At 34.7% G+C, this 27731-nt stretch overlaps 1 protein-coding gene across 1 annotated transcript in view; it reads left to right on the plus strand.

Moving 5' to 3' along the window:
• Positions 1-27731, plus strand: part of LOC123311920 — a 130333-nt gene that overhangs the window by 81756 nt on the left and 20846 nt on the right. The window contains exon 4 of the mRNA XM_044896052.1: positions 5868-5913. The gene's annotated coding sequence lies outside the window, so the exon portion shown is untranslated. The remainder of the gene's footprint in view (positions 1-5867; positions 5914-27731) is intronic.

Below are 27731 nucleotides of genomic sequence, written 5' to 3' on the forward strand. Positions count from 1 at the left end.
TACGTAGGATTTATGGAATTGCCAGACGAGTTAGCACGGATGTTGCAATTGCATTTAATTACTGTTGAATGTCCTCTGAAAGGACGCCGAATAGTAAAATCGACGATATTATGTTCAGGCCTATTCGACATAATGAACAATTCTTTCTGCTTAAATGGTATGAGTTGGTGGTCTGTGTGATTTTTAACGATTGAGTCTATTGTTGTTTCCATTATAAATGTGTGTATGTGTGTTCGTACTTGGAATTCGTGGAACAGTCTTGAAATAATGCTTCTAGAGAATTTATATATCTAAGGTTTTAAAACTACTACTTGAACCTTCCTTAAGGGAACCATTTTCGCCTATTCGTTAGATCATGCCCTCATGATTAGGACACGTCTTATTCATTGAATTGAAACCTATTTTATTCTTCTTCTTCTATTCTATTTGTCATTAGAAAAAAGACTAATATTCTATTCATTCGAGTTTATTTTCACTAGAGACGATGACTTTTACACAATATACGAGGATGTATTGATATCTAGTTAGCCTAGACCAGTTCCATGCATAAAAAAATATTGCATTACCATAGCAACGAACAATAACTCATTAGAAGTATCAGTGTGAAGTTTGAGATCAAAAAAGTAAACCAGAGCAATGAATTAAAAGAAAGATGTCCACCGAAATTGTGAAAATCGAAAAATTTGAGTATCGAGCCATCATCAAGTACCTGTATTTAAAAGGGTTAAGAGGTAAGCAGATCTACGAAGATATGCTTAATACCCTTGGCGATCAATGTCCTTCGTATGCGACCTTGAAAAGTTGGACTGCAAGCTTCAAAAGAGGTAAATTTTCCATTTTCCACATGATGACCGAACAGGAAGGCCAGTTTTTGTGTCAGTCCCCGAAAATATCGATGTAGTTCATGACATGATTTTATCAAAGCGTCGAATTCTGCTAAAACGGTTATCTGAAGCTCTGAATATTTCATAAGAACGCATTCATCGTATAGTTCAAGTCAATTTGGAAAATTTGCTGCAAAATGGATCCCCAAATGTTTGAGTGTTGACCAAAAGCGTGCAAGGGTAGAAGTATCGCGTTCGATCTGTGCTCGATTTGAAAACGATGTAGACTTCTTGAACCGAATTGTTACTATGTATGAGACTTGGGTACATTTATGCGATCCAGAAACAATGCAACAATCGATGGAATGACGACACTCTGGTTCTCCAAGAGACCTAAGAAGTTTCGTGTCCAAAAATCTGTTGGAAAAATTCTTGCTTCAGTTTTTTGGGATTTCCATGGAGTAATCATGATTGATTTTCTGGATAAGGGTAGAACAATAACCGGAGATTACTATTCTGATATATACTGGCACTACGGCAAAAAAATTAAACACGCGGAAAGCTATCCAAAGGTGTTTTGTTTTTGCAGGACAACGCAGCTGCACACAAATTTCATGTTGCCATGCAAAAAATTCGTGATTTAGGGTTTGAATTACTAGAACACCCCCTGATTCACCAGATTTGGCTCCATCCGACTATGATCTCTTTATTCAACTAAAAAAAGTTTGAAAGGTCGTATATTTTCTTCCAACGAGGAGGTAATGAAAGCTGTGGAGGTCTGGTTCGCAGAGCAAGAAGAAACATGTTTTTTGAAAGGTGTAGAGACGTTTTAGGTTCGCTGTAAAAAATGTATCCAATTAAGAAGCGAATATGTTGAATAATAATATATTTTGACATTGAAATTTTGTTTGATTTTATAGTAGGCTAAGAATTTTCCAATATACCTATCCTCGTATATACTGTCAAATTCCTATGTTCAAAAGTGAGCCTTGTTTTAGCCGAAAATGAAGCTGAACTCCATTAAATGAAATGTGAAGTACTGATCTGTCTCAAGGGTAACTCTTGCATAAAACTAATGGTGACAACTTAGGAATAATTTAGACCAAATGTAATGATCAGTTTTCAAACTTATCTTCAGTTTTCTTACACTCGTGTGTTTATTTCCTGTTCTATCAGAGGGTATGAAGTATCGTATCAATTATCTAAACGTGTAGAGGTTAAATTACTTATCCTAGTGAAAACTGTGTGCCTATGTTTTAAGATTAGTTTAGGATTTTCATCAAGTATCGCCCACATCAATTCAATTATTGGGAAATTATTCACTATTGGTTTCAGACTGAAATGCAAGGTCATACCCTTTTTGTTCCTCATTTTTCGCCAGTTGGAATATATTGTTGCTCATTTCATCCGAACTTTCAGACCTTTTCCCGATCAGAAAGTACTATCTTGCTAGTCTCTCTTATGTAGTATTGACCTCCGTGTCAACAAGACCCCATGCAGAAAGTACAAGGAAGAATAGAAGGCATATAAAGGGAACCAGGAATAAACACAAACCATTGTTTCCTGCACAATGACTCATGTATTAGAATTGAAGACCTTACGGACGGCGTAATGAATTATTCATACAAATTGTTGTACCGTACGACAGAATTTGTTCCTTTTTCGGACATAAAGATGAATTGTAAGATATTCTAGTTATTTGTGTTTTATTGTACGGAGTTTGGAGTTCAAGGAACTTGATGCTTGGACTCTTGTTGAATGAATACCTTCCGATGCGGAGATAACTTATTCATTGTATCAGTAAATAACAGAATTTTTATCAATCAAAATATGAATCTTTTATATTTGTCTGATTTTAATTAGCATTTCCATAAGGACTGCGTAACCTTTTTGATAAAGGAGATAATGAATTTAAAATTTTCATTTATTATGGTGGTTACTAAGATCCTCAGGTATTTTTGCTGCATTGTGCAGGATGTTGCAAAGTTCAGTTCAAAAAAATTTGCATATTTTTACACCCTATTTATTCTGAATTATAACTTTGAATCTAAATTTCAACAATTAAAGAAGCCTGAAGTTCACTAAGGAGTCACGAAAATCAGTCAGTCAGTGAGTGGCGGGATTTTTTGGTGTCTGTGTTGAAAGACAATCAGGGTTGGTCAGTTGAGGGCATATTCTAGTTATAGATTTCTATCATAAATTTCTATAAAAGTCAGAAAATATCAAAGCTCAATAATAACGAACTATATCAACTGAATACAATCTTTATGATGATTTTAGATGATCAATCTCCCCGAAGTACTTAAAGCTGAATTTCCTCTCGTGTACCCCACAGAGATCACAATTATCGTAGAAAAGTACCCCCTCGTGGTGCAATTTGATTTATAACAGATTCTGATTATTCAGTTATTGCTGGGCAGACAGAACGTCCGTTAATAAATTTATTCATGATTCCATATCATGTAGGTAGTGAGTAATGTGACTATGGACCCTGTAATAGATATTTCCCTCCAGTATCCTGGAGAGTGTTTATTTACGTATACAGGTATATTTTAATCCTCCATGCAGCTTAATGAAGAAATAATAAACCAGTTGTTCAATGATTATGGAATAGTTATCCTAGCGGATTTGAGTGTGAATAATCGCTGATTACTGAAGTGGAAATGGTCGAAATTATAACAATTTTATTCTGAGGTCATTATTGGATAATGAGGGGTCATTAAATAAGAGTGCAAGATTCAAAGGTTCAATAAAATATGGTTTTATGCACCAGAGCCTTGTAATACCTACTCATCGAGCTATGATATTTGGGAATTATGTTTGGAACAACATATCTGATGAACGTCCTTCCCTCTGCCGACATTGAGGTAATTTTTCTGAAAAAAAATGTCCAATATCAGTGGTCGTGGGATTGTTCACTTAAATCAGTGACTCAGTAACCATACAGCCAAAAGTCTAAAGACGTCCAATCAATCTAGCAAGTAAAATCTACCTGCTGAAACCGCTTGTCTTCAAGAACAAATTTCTCAACTGAAAATGGGACAAAAATAACTTGTTGATCAAAGCAGATCGTTTCCAATGCACCATTACTGCATTACCTGGTTCGTGTTTGAAGGAAATCAGTTCAGTTTTCCTCAAGGTCACAATGTTCCCTAAACAGTGTCACATTTTAATTGTAGTGCATTCTGAATAGATAATAATAATAAGTAATAATCTATCTAACACGCGTTCAATTAAGATCCTTTTATGGCCTCGAAAGTTTTCTGGAGTTTTCAAAAATAACTCGGGGTATTCATATGGAGAAAATGCCTGAAATATGGAAAATATTCATTTGTAGCTTGACATTCAGGTTTCTCGGTCGTATAAAGTGAAATATCCCAATCATTCTATTACAAGACACCAAGAAGACTTTTAATGAAGTCACACCCGTCGATAACTAGCGACAATTGCTACAATGAATCCCAAGAATGCGTACAGCAATGGTAAGAGGAAATATTTATGGGTGTTATTTCACGAAGTACTTCTATTCGGGATGATAAAAGAGAACAATTGATGGTGCAATATGGACGGAAACAACAGATATATCTCGAGAACGTACATTGAATCCTATAAAGAAATATTTTATATAATGACTTTAGAAAGCTCCAGAAAAACATTACAAACTGCAGCACATCTGTAACAATTTGAAATCTTCAACTGCTTTCGTATTTATCCAGTTACTTTTTGAGGAATGCAAATTTTTAAACTTATTAGAGACACCACAGCTGATTTCATTCGGGAACATTTGTTTGGTCACTTTTGTCCTGAAGAAAAATGAATTTAATGCATTGATGATCAATGGAAGTCAACGAAGGAAAAACTCAAACAAATTCATACTGAAAGTTGTAGTGCAGCAGGTAGTATTCTTATGAATGCTAAGGATCGACAGATCTTCTATCTTTTGAAAATTTGCTATAAGGGTTCACGGCAAAGTTTTTTTTTTATTGCAGCCATTGGGTTTTAAGAAGAACATTAGAACTGTCGAATTTTCCCACCCTTTTGGGGTGAACATCTCAACTGGATAGTAATATTCAAATGAAAACTGGATTTTTATGGCAATTGGAGTTTGCTGAGAATTTCGAGAGATTTGTTCGAATTTTTTTCCTACTCATTCGAGCCTCAATCAGAAGTAGATACGACAAAACTACAAGGGAAACAAAAAGTTCAAAACTCGCTGGAGCTTCTCTCCAAATTTGTGTAACGACCAAGGGCTCACAAAAAAAATAAAAGGGGGACTCTTATATGATCCAACAGATTTGCAATCGAAATAGCATATCGCATGATGTAAATTTTAAATTGTTATTGTGTAGATGTTTGGAGGAAAAAAACCTGGGAAGAATTTACCCTTAAGTACCCTCTATCTCGAAAACAAGTTCGCTCATAAGATTTTTTTCTTAAAATTACGCAATGTACCTCCAATTTAGGAACAATCTGTCTTTCGATTTAATTCGGCTACAAAAATTTTTTCACACTCTACACAGTAATGCTAATAAAACTTGATCGAACTGAATGAAAGTAATTTATATCGAACTCTTATCAATACTCAGGAGAATGTGTTGAGAGTAATGAATTCCGAAAGTATCCTGTCACTTTGTAGGTATAGGACAGTGTGTTGCCACTTCACTTATTCCTAAGTCTGTACCTTCTATTTGGGATACAATATCAATTCTAGCATTCTATAGGTTATTAGAGGTGACTGCGAACAGTGAAAGTATCAAAAATTTCAGTACATATTGATTTATGAACGAATAATTGAAGTATGCCATTGCAGGTCGTGTTAGTATGAATTTTTAATAGCAACTTTAATTAATGTTTTCAGATGTGAAAGGACTCCGCTATAAAATAATGGATAAAATTCCTTAAATTGACCGACAAATAAGAATTCGATCATATTCGCTTATATTCAATCAATAAACTGGAGAAAATATTGTTTATTATTGAATTTTATATCATTCTATCGACTCAGATTGAAGAAATATATAAAAACAAGTCTTTCATTTACAGATCGTCATCGATGTGGGAGAAAAAGATCTTTTTTTAGTATTGAAAGGTGAGTTCCATTATCCTTACTTTATTTAGAATATTTTCATGGAGAAATTAATGAGAAAACTATGATTTGGTGTTTGAAATTAGATTTACTTCAACTAGGTATTAATCTGATTAGCATATTGGGTTGAACATAAATTATTGCCTCGAGGAATCCGAACCTAAGAATAAAATCTTCAACGATTGAATTTTCAATCTGAAATCTAGCTTTTCTCTCCGGAAAAAGAGTAATTCAAAAGAAGATGTCCACCGAAATTGTGAAAATCGAAAAGTTGGAGTACCGAGCCATCATCAAGTACCTGTATTTAAAAGGGTTAAGAGGTAAGCAGATTTACGAAGATATGCTTAATACCCTTGGTGATCAATGTCCTTCGTATGCGACCGTGAAAAATTGGACTGGAAGCTTCCAAACACTGAAAAAAATTGTATACTGGAATTTCCTGTAAATTGAAATCCTGTTACATAAAAACTACTTTTGTAACAGAAACTGGACATACTGTCGACCTAACATTTCGATTCCTGTCAAACTGGAGTATGTTGTGTGAACAGGAAGAAATGAAGGGTTTGCAGGAACCAAAATTTTGGTGTTCTCTATAATGGATTTCTGTTATAGGGAAATAATATTTTGTTGATGCAGCTAGACTGAAATGTGATCATTACAGGAACTGTTGAGTTGAGCTTTCTGCTTTTGCGTTAGTACAAGGGACGCTGGTTACTTGAGATCGTTTCGCCTGTGAATTAATTTTAGAGCTGATGGGTGTTCTAGGATGATTTCAAAACTTGGATACTCGGAGAGCGAGAATTTCAAAAATCGATTATTCAATTTCGTCTGTGCCTATTTATATTAGAATTTCCTGTTCTCTTTACTGTATTTTTGTTATGGTTACGAGATTATATTTTTGAGTGAAGAGGTAAATTTTCCATTGAAGATTATGACCCATCGGGAAGGTCAGTTTCTGTGTCAGGCCCCGAAAATATCGATCCAGTTCATGACATGATTTTATCAGACCGCCGAATTGGGATAAAACGGATATCTGAAGCACTGAATATTTCATACGAACGCGTTCATCGTATAGTTCACGTCAATTTGGACATGAGAAAAATTGCTGCAAAATGGATCCTCAAATGTTTGAATGTTGACCAAAAGTGTGAAAAGCATAGAGGCATCGCGATCGATCTGTGCTCGATTTGAAAACGATGTAGACTGCGATCCAGAAACAAAGCAACAATCGATGGAATGGCGACACTCTGGTTCTCCAAGACCTAAGAAGTTTCGTGTCCAAAAATCTGCTGGAAAAGTTCTTGCTTCAGTTTTTTGGAATGGCCATGGAGTAATCATGATTGATTTTTTGGATAAGGGTAGAACAACAACCGAGGACTACTGCTCGACATTACTGACTACTCTACGGAAAAAAATTAAAGAATAAAGACGCGGAAAGCTATTCAAAGCTGTTTTGTTGTTGCAGGACATCGTCCTGCACACAAATCTCATATTGCCATGCAAAAAATTCATGATTTAGGGTTCGAATTACTAGAACACCCCCCTTACTCACCAGATTTGGCTCCATCCGACTATCATCTCTTTCCTCAACTGAAAAAAAGTTCAAAAGGCCGCAAATTTTCTGTAATAAAAGCTGTGGAGGTCTGGTTTGCAGAGCAAGAAGAAACATTTATTTTGAAAGGTCTAGAGACGTTGCAGGTTCGCTGTAATAAATGTATCCAATTAAGAGGAGAATATGTTGAGTAATAAAATATTTTGAGATTGAAATATTGTTTGGTCTATAGTAGGCTAACAATTTTTCAATATATCCTCGTAAGTGTATTTTGGAAAATAAAAAATCATAGCATGATTTTTTTCAGCATTCCAGTGTGAATTTCGAATCTTTTTTTTTTGATAGAGTGAAAACATTTCAATGGCCATGTCCTACTGAAATGTGTATCTCGTTATGTTACACTTGCAAAATTCTTACGCAACGGAATGATATTCTTGTGAGATTGTCACGGTCTGGCAGATTGAACGTATACCTTTACAAAATAACATACTGGTTGTAAAACGAAACCCCGGTTCCACTAGAATCGTGAATAGGTGTCGATGTGAAAATTTTTCGTTTCCTGAGGTCGCTGGAATACGCTGAATACATCTTGATATATAGAGGCTTCCTGTGAGCGTTCCAATTGGAAGTATAATTAATTTTTTGTTAGATTTCGACAGAGTTTCGCCAGAACAGTATAGCAGAGTCTGATGTGCAATGCTCATATTGTTCCCCTTGTTATCTGATTCTGGCTGTAATATTAATTGTTGTTATTTTGCTTTCTTTCACAAATTTTATGATTAGAAATTTTGAGATGATAACATCCAAATGTGAATTTATATCTGGAGATCTATAGCTCTAAAAACCTCGAAATTCTCGGACTTTTTCTTGAAGAGCATCAATGATCTCCCTATAGAGAGGTATCTGTGTAACTGTCGAATATACAGGGTGTCCCGTAAAGACCACGTCAAACGAAAACGGAAAGTAGATCAGAATGTGCTCTACCTGATGTGAAAAAATCGTTCATATGAAAGTCTCACACTTTTCGAGATATTTGATGTTTTATGAAAATGTTGAATTTTTTCACTTAAAATGCTTTCTCTCTTGCGGAAGCTACAATTAAATACTTTTCGAATCAGTTTTTTTCCGTAAATTTGGTTGAATGATTACTCCAATTCGTGCAATGAAAAATACCACAAAATATTATACAGGGATTCTGAAAAAAAAAATTAAAATTCATGTTCTGAAGGAAGTTTTTTTTTGTGCTGAAATCTATCGGACGTGGTATAAAAAAAAGACACTAGACCTTTTCTGCATATTATGTTGAAAAGTTGCCCATTTTGTGAGGATTCCGAAAAGGTAAAATACAGGTGATAACCTTCTTCATGAAAAAAGATATTTGAATGTTTATCGAAAATGGAGCATTTCTGTGAAAAACTGATTTTGTCACCTTTTCCACAAATTCTTTCATTTTGCAGATTCTGCTGTAAAATATTGAATAATTCTCTTGCAAAATGTCAGTTAGTCTTTAAATTACTTATAAAATGAAATTATTCATTAATTGCAATGATATAATGTAATAACGCACAGGACCTTCAACATCAACAAATCTATTGTGGAGAAACTTTATAAAAATATCAATAATAAAAATTCAGGATTCTTATTAGAGCAAATGCTCAAAATGACCACCCCCTTCGCTAATACATCCCCTGCATCTATTGAGAAATGATCTTTTCAAACCATACAAACTTCTCCCCGCTATTTTGGCTGCTGAAATACGAATGCGATCCCTAAGTTGTACTTCATCTCTTATAGGATTCGAATAAATTTCATTTTTTAAAAAACCCCAGTAAAAAACTCCAGAGGATTTAACCCTCTAATGCCCAAGTTTTTTTTCCTTTTTTATAATTATTTCCGTATAGTTTCAAATTAGCTTATGTAATCTACATCTTTTTTTCGCAAATAGTTAACTGATTACATTAACACCTGTTCTCACAAAATGAACCTATACTGAAGGCGGACATGGGCACAATAATTTTGTATCCACTTATATGCAACCAGTCTCAAGTCGGACTTGGGTATTAGAGGGTTAAGTCTGGTGAATCATTGAATCGCATCACATCATATCGATGTTCGAGAGTTCTTTGGGCAAAGAAAAAGAAATAAAAAAACTCAGTCAGTGAATTAGCATCTTAATAACATTTTATCGATATGTTGATTGATTATTTTCAGCAGGAAGTGCAAAATGAAAGTATTTATGGAAAAGGTGACAAAATCAGTTTTTCACAGAAATGCTCCATTTTCGAGAAACATTCAAATATCTTTTTTCGTGAAGAAGGTTATCACCTGTATTTTACCTTTTCGGAATCCTCACAAAATGGGCAACTTTTCAACGTAATAGGCAGAAAAGGTCTAGTGTCTTTCTTTTATACCACGTCCGATAGAATTCAGCACAAAAAAACACTTCCTTCAGAACATGAATTTCAATTTTTTTTTTCAGAATCCCTGTATAATATTTTGTGGTATTTTTCATTGCATGAATTGAAGTAATCATTCAACAAAATTTACGGAAAAAAACTGATTCGAAAAGTATAATATTTAATTGTAGCTTCCGCAAGAGAGAAAGCAGTTGAAGTGAAAAAATTCAACATTTTCATAAAACATCAAATATCTCGAAAACTGTGAGACTTTCATATGAAAGATTTTTTCACATCAGGTAGAGCACATTCTGATCTACTTTCCGTTTTCGTTTGACGTGGTCTTTACGGGACACCCTGTTTAGCCTTGTCGTCGTCAGTCCAAAAAAAAAACCCATGTTGATGGCCTCTAAAATACGAAATTATGAAAAATTTAGAAATTCTCATATTGAAGACCTCTCAAATAAAGTTAATTAAAACTGAAGAACCGTCTGAGAACTATACAGGGTGAATCTTTTACTCGTACAAATATTTTGACAGTAGGTTCTTGAAGTCAAAAGAATTACTTTTTTCCTATACCGTTTTTTCCGATTCGGCCCTGATAAAAAGATAGTCATTTTGAAGTTTCAACATGAGCTGTGCCACCCCTGGAAAAACAAAACTCCGTTCAGAATAACTAGCTAAATCTGTGATACTACACATCTGTGGGTCTTATAAAGAGAGTTGTATTCAGCCAAAGTACCCAATTTTTCAAATTTCACAGACACTTTTCAATTTTTGAACATCAATTTACTCGAAAACGGCGCATTATACGAGAAAATATGAAGAATACTTTTAATTTACAAAACGTTCATATATTTATTAGATAGCGTCCAACTTAGTTTCAAAAGTTGGGTTGTTTGAATTTTAGGTATTTTTATGGTAAGTAATGGTCATAATGAGGAAACTGGAAGACCTGGGTAATATTTTGTGTTCGAGAAAAATTAATCAAATTAATGAAAAACTATATTTCGAAACTCGTTTTCGATGAAACCGTTTGTGAGATTTTTTAATGGTTTGTCAACAGATTTTTTTTTACACCGAGCCAATTACGAAAAAATGGTAAAGGAAATAAGAGTTTCTTTCGACCTCAGGAATCTACTGTTTAAACATTTGTACGAGTCAAAACTCACCCTGTATATTTGAAAATACGCGATTCAGCAGGTGAACAAAAACATCAGTGCACTCTTACCTATCATATTGCTAATTCTCACTGAAAAATACAAAAAAAAACGAAAAATAAATCAGTAACATTATGAAACTTTGAACCAATTCGAGTATTTTTGTTTCTCAACAATAATTCTACCTACAGTAAACATGTTTACTATTCGGTTCCTATTTGATCGTTCGTGACTAATAATAGCAGTATATATTCGCTGAAATCCCTCTAACAGGTAATTTCAAGATCGTGTGCAAGATGATGATTTAAATGCGTGAAATTGTGAAAGATCGGGACCTCTGAAAGCGTTGCAAGTTCCACAGTATGACTCCTATCAGATAAAGGCAGAAGCAATATTTCACGTGTACCTACGTAACGAGAACCAGGGAATGAAACGGACTGAAATGTCGAAACTAGCAGAGATTTCTCTAAGTTAAACTCGATTTCTGTCAGTTGAAAGCAGTATCTATCAGTCAGAACTTGCAGGCAATCCGAAAAGCATTAAGAAAATACCAGGAAACAGAAGTTCGACATAATGAGGATTCGCAAAAAAGTAATCATCAGGAGGAAGAACTGAAGTTGAGATGAGTTGATCTTTTTAGAATGCAGCCATTGCCTTCATTCAGATCAGTGGCAAACAGAATTCTTGAAAAACTTTCATTGAATATGTCTCCAAGCTAATATTGATCATTATAAAGGGTTTGAATGAATAGTTGAGAGGAAATTTAGGGAGTGATAACTTGTCGAAAATTAGTTTAGAATATTTTTTTTAGAAGCCACTTCTTAAGCCCGTTTGCAACAGCCGAGAATTCTCTAGAAAATTTACTCGAGATTTCATGCGCCGTGAATTCTTTACCGTTACATACGCACTTTTGGTAGAATTCTCTGTTCAGTTGCATACAAAATAATCTCTACCATTTTCTTGCGAAAATTTTGTAGAGAATTCTCGGCTGTTGCAAACGGGCTTAAGATACAACTCCTTAAAAATTCTTTTCCTATAAACCAGAAAACTGAGAGAAATTAAATTGATCAAATATTCTATGGGAAAAATAAGGTACTATTATACAAAAAATTTTGTGGCGTTCTACTAGGAAAAAAACATCCCCCAAAATTAGTTTTATATTATACCTTTGAAAAATTTGATTTTTGATAGTTTGATTCCTTTTGAACATCTCTTATAATTTTTGGCAGAAGGTAGAGTTTAAAAAAAAATTATTTAATAGCAGTAACCTAACGTGAGTTCTATATGCTGTATCTTAGTAGGCGTAGTAGGCGGATTTCATGCTGACATTTTATAGGGGAAAATCACCAACGTTTTCAATTACCTCCTCGCTCCAAAAAATTGTCCGTTTACTTTCAAGTCTATCAGTTTCCTGGTTTCTACGGAAAAAATCTAAAATTTCTTTCTCAAAAAAATTTTTATATCAAAGATCCACACTATTTCTTGACAAAGAATCATCCCCTGAATTTTTTCGCACGTAGATGTATATATTCACCTACATAAAGAGGGGATAGGGAAGTGGGGATGTACCTATATGAAACAGAAAATGAGAAGATTTCGAATTTTTCATAAAATGAGAAAAAAAACAACAGAATAAATAAATCGACTTGATGTAAATATCGAACGCCTTCTCAGCTTAAATAATAACATTAGGATTTCCTTATTCCCAGCAGAATTTTTATTTAATTACCACTTTGAATATTCCAAACCAATTCACACTCCACAATAGAAAAACGGACAAGGTTAATATGAGCTGTGAACATACAGAATCAGTTTAAGGAAACTTTTATTCATATCGTCTTAATTGAATTATTAACCTCTTGATTATCACCAATTTGATTATATATGTTAAAAGGTGATTAGCACATTTAAAATGATGGAGCATCGTATTTCTGGAATTATTCAAATTCAATTGCAAAATCATTCATTTATATCAACAACTTGAATTGACGTTTAGATTGAATTCCCCCAATTTCAGACTGCAGAAAAGATTTTTCTCTTCGGAAAATTGGTTATAGATATTTTTCAAATCTTAATTTGAAAAATATGAAAAATGTGGTCAATTTTCATTTGAAGAATGCGCATATATACCTAACTATAACATTCCTGAGAATGAAATCATTATTAAAGACGAAATAGGTACCTTTAAAAAACTTACAATGAGAGATTGTCTTTTATATGCATTATATTCACATGTTTTCTAAAAGTTTCATGTATGAGTATTCTACTTAATTCAGAAAATTCAAATTATGCTGTTGAATATATTGGGTATTTAAGCTCGAATACTGTCAAATGAATAATCAAAAATTTGTTAGAATTAACCATCAATATAACAACGTGTTTGGACGTCATGTTTTGATATCACATGGTCTTTTCCTTTAATGAAAACATCACCAACATACCAGGAAACAAAGCTAATTATAGGGTGTACTAGTGAACTTAAAGAATTGAGTAAATCAAGGTTTTCCTGTGACCGGTACGGTATCAATTAGTCCACCTACATTTCACCTAGAACTTCGAATAAGGAAAGAGAAACTAATTTGGTTAAAAAATATTCGTAACTGTATGCAAACCATTCATAATTGATACTTATATATACATAATTTCCTGTTCCTCGAACCTCATCCCTTTGAAAATCATTTGTGGCAATATTTGGAAACAGAATTTCATATAAGCTACTTCATAATCCCTGATAAGATAGTAAATTGGTGTAGGAGACTTATGAAACTACTAGACATTGTTTAACTTCAACCAATTCATTCCTACAATGGAAAATATTGTGACAAGAAACCCATCAATGACCAAATTATTCTGAGCAATTCATGGTGTTATAACATTTCTACATCGAATTTCTATCGATTCCATAGTTCCACCTATATAAATTTTCACAATATTCCATTCAACCCTTCACTGGAACCATTCAAACCGGCACTATCCATTAAAATCTATCTGATTTAGATCTGTCCACCGGAGGATAAAGTCCAGTGGATATAATTTCATTCTATCAAGTTCCTAGTACGAGCAAGATCGCCTTTTTTTCGATGAGGTGTGAGTTCTGAGGTGTGCTCAAACAAGGTTACAGCGACAATATTAAGCTACCTATCATGTTGAAGTGAGATCATATCAACTTCTAAAGAAATACTCAAGGTCAAAGCTAGGATGTTGGATATGTTAAACTCCACCCCAAAAGTTTCACTGATTTTCTTTCTGTATTCATTCAACATTGTGGAAATATGTTATGGTGTGTATAGATAAGAAAGGAATATTTCACATATGTATAGTAATGGAATTGGACTCTATATAGTGTAAGTAAGAAAATCTTTCGCTCTCTAAGATTTCAAAAATTAAAGGATGAGATTGAAATCGGAACTGTAGCCTGAAAGCATACCATGCGTTCATTGCAAATATAGGTATATTGCAATAGAAATCGAAAAACATCATTTTCGATAAAGGTTCTAACAATAACCTTCTTTTTGAACGCATAAGTTATTGAGATTAAGTTCATACAGCAATTCTTATTGACAGATAACGATCACGCGAGTCCATTCGTTAGTAACCACTTCATTTATTTTCCATATAAACTCACCTCAACATATAAATCGGATATGAAATCCTTCAACTCAGAGCTTCCACATAGTGAAGTTTCATCAAAGAATTGATATAAAACTTTATATTTTCAGTTACCTACAATTGTTTGTTGAATGGTTTTTTAGCTCGATCAATACAGTTGACATTTTCTTGCTAAAGGTATTTTCTCAGACAAGGAAACACTCATAAGAAGAACGTAGTCAATGATAAAATACAGATACTTTATTATGGGCACTTTTATCCTAGGATATTCAAATATTCAGATCAAGAAGGAATATGATCTCAAGACTTTCTGAAAACTCCTCCAGATCATCTATCTATTCGAAGAATTAAACTGAATTGTAGGATTCAATTGATAACCCACATGAGCTATCCTTGATCGCTCATTGAAAACAAGAGAAAGTGGCTATGTTCTTAACTAAGATGAATGTGAATTCATTATTCATTTACCTACGTACATTCAACATATGTCGTTAAGGAAAGCGAGTAATAAATCTTCTTCTATTCTATAACTCTGTCCTGAAATTGACCAGAGAAATAGAAAGAAGATACCTTCAAAGCTCAGTCCAGAAAAGGAAATGATCCATTCACAATTTCAGTATAGTAGATGAACTGTGTGAATACTTAGAGATGCACATTCACTAGTTACAACAATATCCTGTTGCAAATTTCATTGTTTCTTACCATTTATGAGTGAAGGGACAAACTTATAATGTGTAGCGTCTTTTCGGTTAGTTGAACAATTAATTCCTGTTAAGTTTGCCGTGACCAGAGCGTTTGAATTGACAGGAAAAATTAACGAACTCAGGAGAGTAAAAGCGCGTTTTTTTATGACCCTTATATTTTCTAGTGTCCTGTACATGTGTTTCACTTTGTGCATGTGTAATTTTTTTTTCTGGATACGTGGGATATTAAATATGTCATGAAATAGGGTTGTTTACAAATCAAACGGCAACAAGGATCTCATTAATTTATTTTGTTGTTTTATAGAGTGACTTGGGACAATGCCGAATAGATACAAGCGGCGCATTGGCAACAGGAAATATGCCGATTTTTCGCAGGATATTATTATTTACGTTATTTCCACAAAGAAATTACTAAAAAATTAAAGAAATCAAAGTTCCCTTGTTTTGTTTAGTTTTTTTACATTTGAGTTGCAATAAATTTACTTCCGCTGTAATAGAGGTTTATCATCTAATTTCCTTACCGAATTTCAACTATATAATCACAAATTCTAATTTTTCAAAACTATACATCGTCCCAAGTCACCTATTTCATTTGAGAGTTGAGAAATCAATAGATTTTAACTTGTGTCCCAAGCCTCCCAAATCGGTGGGTGACTTGGGACAAGTATATTTTATTTTTTTCAAAATTTATATCCGAATTCTGGAGCATGGTTTATATCCTAATCAATAGTCTGAGTCATTAAGCATATCCGAACCTCTTTTTCAGATAAAAATAGGTCACCGCTTTGAAGATATGATAAGTTGAATTCAACAATCGTCCCAAGTCACTCGAATCTACGGTATTCAAAGTATTTATTTTTGATATTTTTTGAATATTTTAGGCATTATTCTCCTGAATAGGAACGAACCCTTCACTTTTTGTAAACTCAGATTAATGTAAAAATTAATTGTTTCTATTTCAAATTTCAAGATATCGAGAGCACTTTGTACTATTTAGTCTATGTTCCCCAGCTCACACTGTAGATGAGAGTTACAGTATTAGAAATTGAAGTAAAATATATGTATTGACTCGATCGAATATTATTATAAATTATATTCAAATGCATAACATTCGTAGATATCAATGACGGACATGAATATAAACCGCAATCTTTGATTGAAATTTCAGTGAGGGCATAGAGTTGCATTGTTATATGCTAGGTAGCGCTAGGAGATGGTATGATCAGCATTTCTTCTTTGATAGGTTGGTCTTTTCGTTGGTGCTCTGAATGACGGTGTAGGTATGGTTTGTTGGATTTAGAGCGTATCATTGTTGATTTTTATATCGACGAATATTATGCATGCATAATGAATAATTATTATCTATAGACATCTGAAATCAACACTAACTCTTGGAAGTTTAATGTTTGAATGATAGACAAAAATAATCAAGCAATACGTGAAATGTGCCTTTTTTTCCTAATGCTTGAACGAATTAATTCAATTATAATTTTTTGTAATAAATCACGAAGCAAGCGTCGAATACATAGATACCCATAACCGATAATCATGTAAAAACAGATAGTATTGGACAAAACACTGTGGCACCAGAATACGGTCACGAGTTGAAAGGAAAGTGAATGGCGAGGACAAGCTACGAACCTTTTTACTCAACAAAGGAGCACTGGCACAATGTAGCAGATCGAAAGGAGATATTTTACGAACTTTCTTCAAGCATAGGCCGATTGAATTTTTTCGATAGTTTCGGGCGTGCCACAATCTCATTGGGTATATAATTACACTATCGACATTTCAAGATTGATTCGCTTTTCTCGTTGTTGTATGGATCGAAATAATGAAAACATAAATCTGCTATAATTGCGTCGATTTTTCGTTTCGAAAGCCATAGTAGACATTCGTAGATTCTCTGTTCATCATTAGTAGGGAGAAAACAAGAATTGGTTCACTATGAAGCCTGTGATGGATATGAATGGAAAACAATTCTTCATCTTTAGAAGGGCAAAAGTGTCAAAAATGGGATACCCCTTAGAATAGTCTAATTGTGATTTGAAACTGAAATATAGATTTCAAATCACAATTGGAATAGATTCACTGTAGAAATCGAATTGAAATTTTCATTACTCGTCCTACTAGGCTCTGCGAGTTATGAGTGGTCGAGAATAAGTATTATTATACGAAAACAGGATTACTTCATCAAATTTTGGACAGATTTTGAGCACATACCACTTAAATTCATTCCAATGGTGTCGAGATAATGAAAAGCTATAATAGTGATTAAGATAAAAAATCTTGAGACTCTCATCTCATTTGAATCTCTTCATTGATAATCTCTTGAATAAGTACAGGGTGAGTCTTTGATTCGTACAAATATTTTAATGATAGATTTTTGAGGTCCAAAAGAAACACTTTTTTTCTTTACCATTTGGACCAAATCGGTTCGGTTTAAGAGATACAGATACAGATACAGGCTGTTGAAAAACCATGAAAATTTTTTATTCTTTTCTCACCAACGGTTTAATCGAATGAATTGAATTTCGGAATACAGTTTTTCATTTATTTGATGAAACTTTTTCGAGTACAAGGTATGACCTACTTTTTCCATTATGACTGTTACGTACCATAAAAATACCAAAAATTCCCAACTCTTGAAGCTAAGTTGGATTCTAAGTTGGAACGTTCTGTAAAATAAAATTATTCTTCATATTTTCTCGTATGAAGCGCCGTTTTGCTGATGATACTAACTTCTTAGTTGCAGACAATGACATCAATTCATCAATAACACAAAAATTGAATGCTCTCAACTATACACATACAGACAAAATAGCGGGAGATACAAAATTTTTGGGAATCATAATTGACGAGTTTCTGAAATGGTCCACACATATTGAATATATACTCAACAAACTGAATCAGGTGTGCTATGCTTTGAGGGTAGTTGGCAACAGGGAATACTCCTCCTGACGAAAATGATGAATTTCTTATGAAATATCTTTGAAACGTCACATTTTCATTTCAACCGTTTCCCAAAAAAAATTATTTTAAGCACTTAAAAATGAAAAGTAAAAATGGGTATTCAAAATTTAAAGCGTTTCATTTCGATTGCTCAAGTTGTGAACATCGACTGAAATATGCCCTGATAATAAAGGCCAACAATTATATTATCTTGATGAGATAGACAAAGATGGCTGTCTATGAAGTCCGCGACGAACGAGGAAGGTCGTAAAATTTTATGGGATTTTTATTTTTATCAACAGCTGGTATTTTATAAACAGGCTGATTAGACATTGTTCTTTTTATTGTCCAGTAGGCGCTGTTGCCAAGTCTTAAACTTGAAACCAAGTGATTTAAAATTTAAAACCCCTTATTTCAAGAATGATTTCGAATAGTTTCCGCGGTGCATTAGAAGAAATCATGAATGAAACTCATAATTATTCAGTTTAAACTTGCATATGCAGTGATAATCCAAATTGAGAAGAATTCCCCATTATGCAGAAGGAAATGTAAATAAAGAAATCTTATATTATTCAAACTATGAATCAATAATTAGATATTGAATAATTTTTGGGGTATATGTAAGTTCAGCTGTGCAATATGTCTTTGTAAATCAAAAATGTGTTATTAGACTGCTATCAAATATGAAGTTTAGAGAATCATGTAGAGGAAAATTTAAGGAATTAAGGATACTATCGTTTGATTATCCCTGAATGTAACTTATTTCTTCATGAAAACAAAAATAAATTTTCAGTAAATAATACAGATATGACATACACAATAATATCTGTAAACATTAATTACCCACAGCATAGACTATCTATGTCAGAGAAAAATCCATCATACATTTGTATAAGAATATTCAATAAGTTACCCAGAAATCTAAAAATAATAGAGAACTATGAACAAAACAAGAACAAAACCAAAAAGTTCTTAATCAACATAGAGCCATATTGACTTTGTGAATTTTTGTATAATTATGTAATGTGACACTATTTCATTCCATATTTTTTTTGTGTATAAAAGCATACCTATCTATCTATCATTATTAAATGGCTTTATCTTTTTATATGGGCCGAATCGGATAAAATGGTATGGAAAAAAGTGTTAAAATATTTGTACGGGTAAAAGACCCTATTGAAATTCAACAGCCGTCTGTAAGAGACATTAAAAGGGTTGTGCATTAGATAGTGCGATAATATATAGGGTGATGCGTGTTACACTTGAAAAAAAGTCTGATAGTTGCAGAAAATGGAAAACATTCAATCCCAAAGATCCAACTGCTGTGCAATGATTTTCAATCAAGCTCCGATACTCATAATTGACTTGATGTCACCGGGCAAGGTCAGTGTTAAAGATCATACAACCTCGGGCCGAAGTGAAAATCTGAAGTGAATCGTCACTGAAGAAATTACGTTTGAAGCCACTCCTATATTCAATTTAGACGAGATCAAGAGTGAAGATGTGAATATGAACTTGGCCTACTTGTTGTATAGGCGAATCTTTCACTTTCTTTTCCGTCGTTTTCGCTTCAGATCGGAAATGTAAATGCAGTTTCCGGTACGATTTTGTTTTCGACGTTATATCGGAAAACCGGTCGATTGGACTGAATTATTTGAAGAGCGAAAATCAACAGGATAATCAATATCCAAAATAAACCGATTCGAGTAAACTCACATGGGTATAAAGTTTTGGATTCTCCCAGCTTCGACACTCTGGCGAAGGTCCAGAAGTACAACTGTGAATACGAATAGGTATTCATTTGAAAATAAACTGCTCCACAAGAGTTAGGGATATCGTATTCAATCGTTGAAAGTATGTAATCTTCGAGAAAATCGCTGTAAAATCATTTAAAACTCAATAACAACTTGAATCGATCCAATAAAAATCAGTATGAGACATTTTTCGTCAATCTGGTCGCCTTTTTTCTGAAGTTTGGTTCTTTGCATATGCTTCATGAATGAATGAAAATTATGTTGAAATGAAGTCAGTTTATCAACGGCTTCGATTTTAAACGAGTTTTCTGAAAATGCCAAGACGTAAATTAACAAACGCTGAGGCTAATGAACTATCAGAATGCTACAGGGTGGCCTAACTCAGGTTGTTGTAGCGGAAAGGCTCCAAGTGAGCCAAAGTGTGATATCTCGACTTTGGAATAGGTTCAGGGAGACAGGTTCCGTGTTGGAAAGACCAAGGCTTGGTGGGCGACGAAAAACAACACCTGCTCAGAATCGTTTCATCACCATTTCGGCGAGTAGAAACCCTACATCTACGTGTAGAATGCTACGAAATACTCTTCAAAATGCAGATGGGGGTCCAAGTTTCCATCGAAACAATCAGACGACGTTCGAAAGTGGTGAATCTATGTTCTAGACGTCCATTGAGAGGAGTTCCATTAACACGTGACCATAAGCGTCAAAGACTGGAATAGGCAAGGCAACATATCAATTGGAACGATCAATGGCGTAGTGTCCTATTCACTGATGAATCCAAATATGCACGATTTTCAGATTCTCGAAAAATAAGTGTATGGACAATCCCACACATACCCCGTAATCTTCGCTATGTCCAAGAAGTCTATCCATTCCGAGGGGGGTAGTGTTATGGTATGGGCCAGGATATGTTTCAACGGGCGCACAGATCTACACATTTGCCCTGGAAATATGACCGCCTTACACTATAGGGAGCATGTCATTGACAATTGTATGCCAAATTTTCACGCTGCTATTGGTGAAACTTTTCAATTTCTAGACGATAACGCTAGACAGCACCGTGCAACCATAGTTAAGAATACCTCCGCACTCACCAGATTTGAAGTGCATAGAACATGCATGGGATATGCTCCAAAGAAGATTAGATAACACGGGTCAACACCAAATTTGACTTTGACTGCAAAGCATAAAATTTCGATAGTTTAAATCCTAATTAGACGAAAAAAAAATATATGGCATGAAAAAGTTTGCTTCTGTGTTTAGGAGACTGATTCAACGATATCATTTACAATAACTACAAGCAACATGTGGAGCCCATGGCTTGTCTTGATTCCAAACAGGAAAGTCAAAATATGCTTCATAGGCTTCAAAGAGAACGTGAGATGTCTTTAATTCGTATTTCACGTCACGAATTATAATAAATTGAACACATATAAAACAAAATACATCAGCATCGTATTTACACTTTCTTGACGATATTTGAAGTTTGTCTGGGCTTGTAAACAACACCTGATCATTGTTTATGACTCGTGTGCCCTCTAGCGGCAACTTGTAAACGTAAACTCGGAGGGTCTTTTCGAATTATTAAAAATTATAAAAAAAATGAAGGATGACTATTAATACTATAACTATCACAAAAGCAAACTTTATACCAAAAAAAGATATTTTCTTTTCGTTTTTGTGCATAATTAACCGGAAACCCCTAGTATAAACGTTAGGACAAAGAACGAAATTTTTTTTGTAGAGTCGTGTAATCATCAACCTACCCCAGAATCCTTTAATGATCTGAGAGAGCTTCTGCCCCGTTTATGGAACCAAATTCCTCAAGAAATGTTCACGACCTCGTGTGTAGCATGCAAAGAAAATGTCAAGCTGTTATTGATTCCCGTGGAGGCCATACATTGTATTGACAGTCTTGAAATGCTTGAATTCTCTGGGAATAGAATTTCGTTATTTTACTCGATTTTTCTTAACCACCCTGTATACGCTGCAGACCTACAGGCTTAAAGTAATTTGCAACTTAAAATCATATCAATATGAATTGTCATCACAAAAATCTTATTTTAACTATATTTTTTTGCAATTTTAGTCAATGTCCCTAACTCATGTGGAGCAGTTTATATTCGAATTAGTTCTTCGCTTATTCAGATGGAAGCATCCTGATTCAACGCCCATGTCTTGAAATGGCATAAGCAAGATTGGAAGACAGTTTCAGGAAAATGGAAAATTGGCATTCAAGAAAAACAAATAATAAAAGTCTCCAGTGTCGAGATTCCTCGAATACAGAATCCCTATAAAATGACAATCTTCTTGGAACTCACCGAAGATGATCCAGATAGAAGACTCCAGTTTTGAGAACAGTAATGGATCTACTAAATGGAAATGTCTATGTAAACATAAAAATTATCCTTATTGGGCTGACAAGAAGCTATACTGGATGAGGGAAGGCAATATAGAAAAAAGTCAGTGGATCAGTTTTCTTCTAAGGAAATTTCAATGAAGCTGGATATTCAGAATTCTTTCAAGGACTATACTTGTTCCGAGTTTGACTGCTCTGTTGCCTGATCGGGATGTGGGTATCCGATGTCCTGAATAGAAACAATAACCTGCCTATTCTACAAGACTTGTCCGTGCGTATCTGGTGATGTATTTACAAGCTGATGATGCATTGTTAGAAGAGGACATTTTGAATCGCCCCTCAGGTCTCCAGATTTAATATCCACGGATTATTTCTTATTGGAGTGCTTGAAATACAAATTTTTAAGGACCAAACCGGAATCATTCAGCAGTCAAGCAGACAAGGACGAAAAAACACTTGAGTGTAGTCTAATTTCCGCTAGAGTAATTAGAATTGTCCGAAACGCGATTCAGTTCTGTTTAGAATATGGCCAGTAAAATGATGGCAATATTTTTAACTTTCATTGAAGAAACTAATCTGAGCTGAATTCAGATAGATCAGTTTTTCAGCTTTGTTCGTCTTTCAACAGTGCCAAAGATCAATAAAACACTCTGTATCTTGATTTCTTGATTATAAGGAGATATGTACTCCTAAAACATGGGTTATTCTGACTCACCTCAGTGTACACTAACTACCTTTAGCTTCCGCCCATTTACCAACGAATCGCCTTGTATATTGAATGATCCGGTATCAACAAATGTAATAAGTACGAGGATATATTGAAAAATTCTTAGCCTACTATAGAACCAAACAAAATTTCAATTTCATATTCTCCTTAATTGGATACATTTATTACAGCTAACCTGCAACGTCTCTGGACCTTTAAAAAAAAATGTTTCTTCTTGCTCTGCAAACCAGACCTCCACAGCATTTATTGCCTCCTCGTTGGAGGAAAATTTACGACCTTTTAAACTTTTCTTCAGTTGAGGAAAAGATGATAGTCGGATGTTTCCAAATCTGGTGAATAAGGGGGGTGCTCTAGTAATTCAAAACTTAAATCACGAATTTTCTGCATGGCAACGTGATATTTGTGTGCAGGGGCGTTGTCCTGCGAAAACAAAACAACTTTGGATGGCTTTCCGCGCCTTTTCTCTTTGATTTTATTCACAGATTAATTAATAGAGTGGTCACTAATATCGAATAGTAATCTCCGGTTATTGTTGTACCCTTATCCAAAAAATCATTCATGATTACCCCATAGCAATCCCAAAAAACTGAAGCAAGAACTTTTGCAGGAGATTTTCGGACACGAAACTTCTTAGGTCTTGGAGAACCAGAGTGTCGCCATTCCATCGATTGTTGCTTTATTTCTGGATCGTAGAAATGTACCCAAGTCTCATCCATAGTAACAATTCGGTTTAAGAAGTCTACATCGTTTTCAAATCGAGCACATACGAACGCGATGCTTCTACCCTTGCACGCTTTTGGTCAAAATTCAAACATTTGGGGATCCATTTTGCAGCAATTTTTCCCATGTCCAAATTGACGTGAACTATATGATGAACTCGTTCGCATGAAATATTCAGTGCTTCAGATATCCGTTTTAGCCCAATTCGACGGTCTGATAAAATCATGTCATTAACTGCATCGATATTTTCGGGGACTGATACAGAAACTGGCCTTCTCGATCGGTCATCATCTTCAATGGAAAATTTACCTCTTTTGAAGCTTGCAGTCCAATTTTTCACGGTCCCATACGAAGGACATTGATCACCAAGCATATCTCTTAACCTCTTAACCCTTTTAAATACAGGGACTTGATGATGGCTCGATACTCCAATCATCGGTGGATATCTTCTTTCTGTTAATTTATTGCGTAACTCTGGTTTGCTTTTTTGACCTCACACTTCACACTGACACATCAAATGAGTTATTGTTCGTTGTTATGGCAACGCAATATTTTTTTATGCATGGAACTGGTCTAGGCTAACTAGATATCAATTCATCCCCGTAATAGTAGGATGATGTTGTAGGTCGTAATCAAGATGTTCTTCAAAGGTCACTCTGGTTCATTCTGAAAAGGAATTTAAATTTATACCAATGGCCTGCCGACTGATTGACAGTCTCAAGCCAATATGGGAACAAAAACAGTCAGAATGAGTTTGAGTAGACCCCTCAAAGCTACTCTCAGTTTTTCGGTCTTTCTGAAATAGATGAGATGATAATAATAATTGCGACACTCAGCATATGAACTCTTTCGAAAAGGAACTGTTGAATGTGTTTTTTCGAAGGACCATTCCTGAATTATCGCTGATCTGCTATTTTCGAAATGAGAAACGATTAATCTTCCCAACAGATTCATTCTGAGCAATTGATACCCTCTGAAATATCAAATACAAGACTGCTTATAGTGGCTATAACTCTGTAAATCTTTATAGCTCTTCCAATCGCAGATTACTATCATGTAAGTCCATTGTTTGTTGTTAGCAACGTAGAATGTATGTCAATAAAAACCGATGGCAATGGCTAGTTGTATCACGTTGCATTCTTCGGAATCGTTCCAATTCGTCCTTATCTCTAGGAAATCCGTCTGGGTCAATCTAACTATTGACCGACTGACAGATCCACCGTTATACAGCGAGAAACGTAAATATATCGAAGAATAGCGCGTAATGATAGCATCGAATGTATATCATGTTTTGTGATTCGAATGGCTAGTTCAATATAATAATTTTAATTGTGTAAAAGAGATATAAGGCCTATCCTGATGGATTGAATGTAATTGATCGAAGGTGAACTGGTTCGAAGAGAATAGGATTTCGTCTCACGCAGCTTCGTTGTCTCTGCAGTTATTCGAGCAACTGCTACAAGTGACATTTTATCGTAATGGATATTTTCCGGGTTATTTGCTCAACAACCAAGAAATAAGAGCAGGAACTCCGAAATTTCATCTATCTTGATTATTCTATATGATTCCGTAGGAAGTACAATATATCTGACCACTAACTGAGAATTTCTTTTATTTCCAAACTAATTTCACGAAAAAACTAAGCTTGCCGTAAGCATTATCCTACTCAATCCTTGAGCCCTTGAATGGGTGTTGTGATACTCTAAATATTATTTTCATACTTTTTCTATTTGCTGCGATCCTGTGTAATAAGGACGGCTTCATGCACTGTTTTCCCCATCAATGTCTTCATTTGCTCCGTCCATCTTATTGGAGATCTTCCTTTTGGTCTCCGACATTTGACTTCCATAGTCCCAGTTTTTTCTGGCTTTATGGCTAAATAATCTTTCTTTGATTTTGAGTTCTTCTAAGATTTCAGTATGCAGTAAGCATACCTATATTGCACCCTAAATTCTACAGAACCTATAGTGTATTTCAAGACAGCATCTACTCATTTTATCAGTACCCTTATTTTCTTGGAGCGAAATCAAACAAATTTTCGACCCTTCAAATTGCTAGAGTGGATCAGTAGCTACCTACACAGGATATTGGACAGTGATTGTAAAGAGATCTTCATCAATGAAATTTCCTTTTCCGAACTTCCTCTTCTTTCTTTTTGGTAACTTAGTGAGTGTTTTTTCGATAATGGTTTTCTTCATCATCTCTTTACTGGGAAGATTCACTAATGGAGTGTACTTGGTCAGAGAAGCCCAGGCTCTCTGATTCCTAATTGTCTCATCACCTGTTCCTTCCCTGGATATTCTTAGCATGGTCCCATCAGCTAATCGATTTATCAAAGCATGAATAAGTGTGACATCTGTAATGATCTACACTCCCTTAGTGAGGCAGGTTTTCATAGCTCCAATGGAGCAAACACAGATTAGCCTTTGTATTCCCATGACCATAATACACGATATAGGAATAATATCAAATCCAAGTGCGACTCAAAAAATGCAAGAATGGTCCCACTTTCATCTCTCATAAACTTTACAACAGATTATCTGAAGAGATTAAAAGGCTCAATTTTAAAGAATTCAAAAAAAGAATCAATAAAATATTGACGCAGAATGCATTTTGGAGTGTGCAGGAGTTCTTTCGAGATTTATTGAATCAAGAGTTGCTCTTCGAGAACATGTGAAACAGTCAGATTTAGGACCATTTATCTGGGCGGTTTGGGTCTTTGCGTGTCGAAATTTGATCTTCGAAAATTCCCTAAGAGATGGAAAGAATTAAAAAATCGTCAAGGCCGAACGGTTGCACCGAGCTCGATAAAATTTCGAGATTTATTACTAGAAGAGTTGCTCTTTAAGATTTGGCATAACATTTAGATCTTGGACGATTTTACGGGGAACAATTCGTGTCGAAAGTTAACCTTCGAAAAATTTCCAAAAAGATGGAGTCTGTCAAGAGTCCGAACGGTTGTACTGAGCTCGATGAAGTTTCGAGATTTAATACTAAAAATAAACTACAATACACCTTGTTTTTCGAATATTTTTTAGTTGAGAGTGGCAATACCGAAAGAGAACGATTATTTTGGTGTATGAGTATGATTCCCACACTGAAGAACACGTTGATAACGAATTGATGCGTGAATGGAATTGATGATGCATATCAGCGTGCAACCGCTTCTTCGTAACTGTCAAAAACATCCGAAACCATAATTTCCTACGACAACAACTCCAACACTCATTATTCCGTTCTAACCCATGTATTCCTAATGCTCGAAACATTTTCAACATCCACGTGTTGTTTCACAGACCCCATTTTTGGAGTTTTATCTCTGCTACTAGGTTCATTCTCTGGTTGGTGGAATCCTAAAGAAGAACATTACTTCCAATTATGGAGCAAATTCGGTTGCTTACCTTGCCTTTTACTTTCGCTGAAACCCGTATAATTGAACGAGTAACTTTCGTATAAAAACAATTCGACGAAAGTAAAATGAATGGGACCGAGAAGAGTACTCCCATGATGATAAGTTTTTGTGTATAGTTGATGCTACTATAACGAAAGTGAATCTGGGGGAAAAATTATTATGCTGCACCTCGGGCTAAATCAATTCACTTTCGCTCGGCTCTCCTATCATATTGATATTTACTTTCTGTGTGTGCAGATCCGTATTGATCGATCTTTATGAGGCTGGAATAAAGTTATGAGACGATGATGATGAGATGGATATAAAAATTTGAATCTTGTGGATGCAAGGCTCATCATTTTTTAAAGATTTCCGAAAAAGTCCGACCTCGAATGTTCTTCCAAATTTGAAACAGAACCACATGTTATAGAGCTCCCAAGTAGAGAATATCAACCTTCAAATTTCATTAGCTATTTAACGATGGATTTTTTTCACGCACG

Source organism: Coccinella septempunctata, chromosome 1 (assembly GCF_907165205.1).
Source record: "Coccinella septempunctata chromosome 1, icCocSept1.1, whole genome shotgun sequence".
NCBI lineage: Eukaryota > Metazoa > Arthropoda > Insecta > Coleoptera > Coccinellidae > Coccinella > Coccinella septempunctata.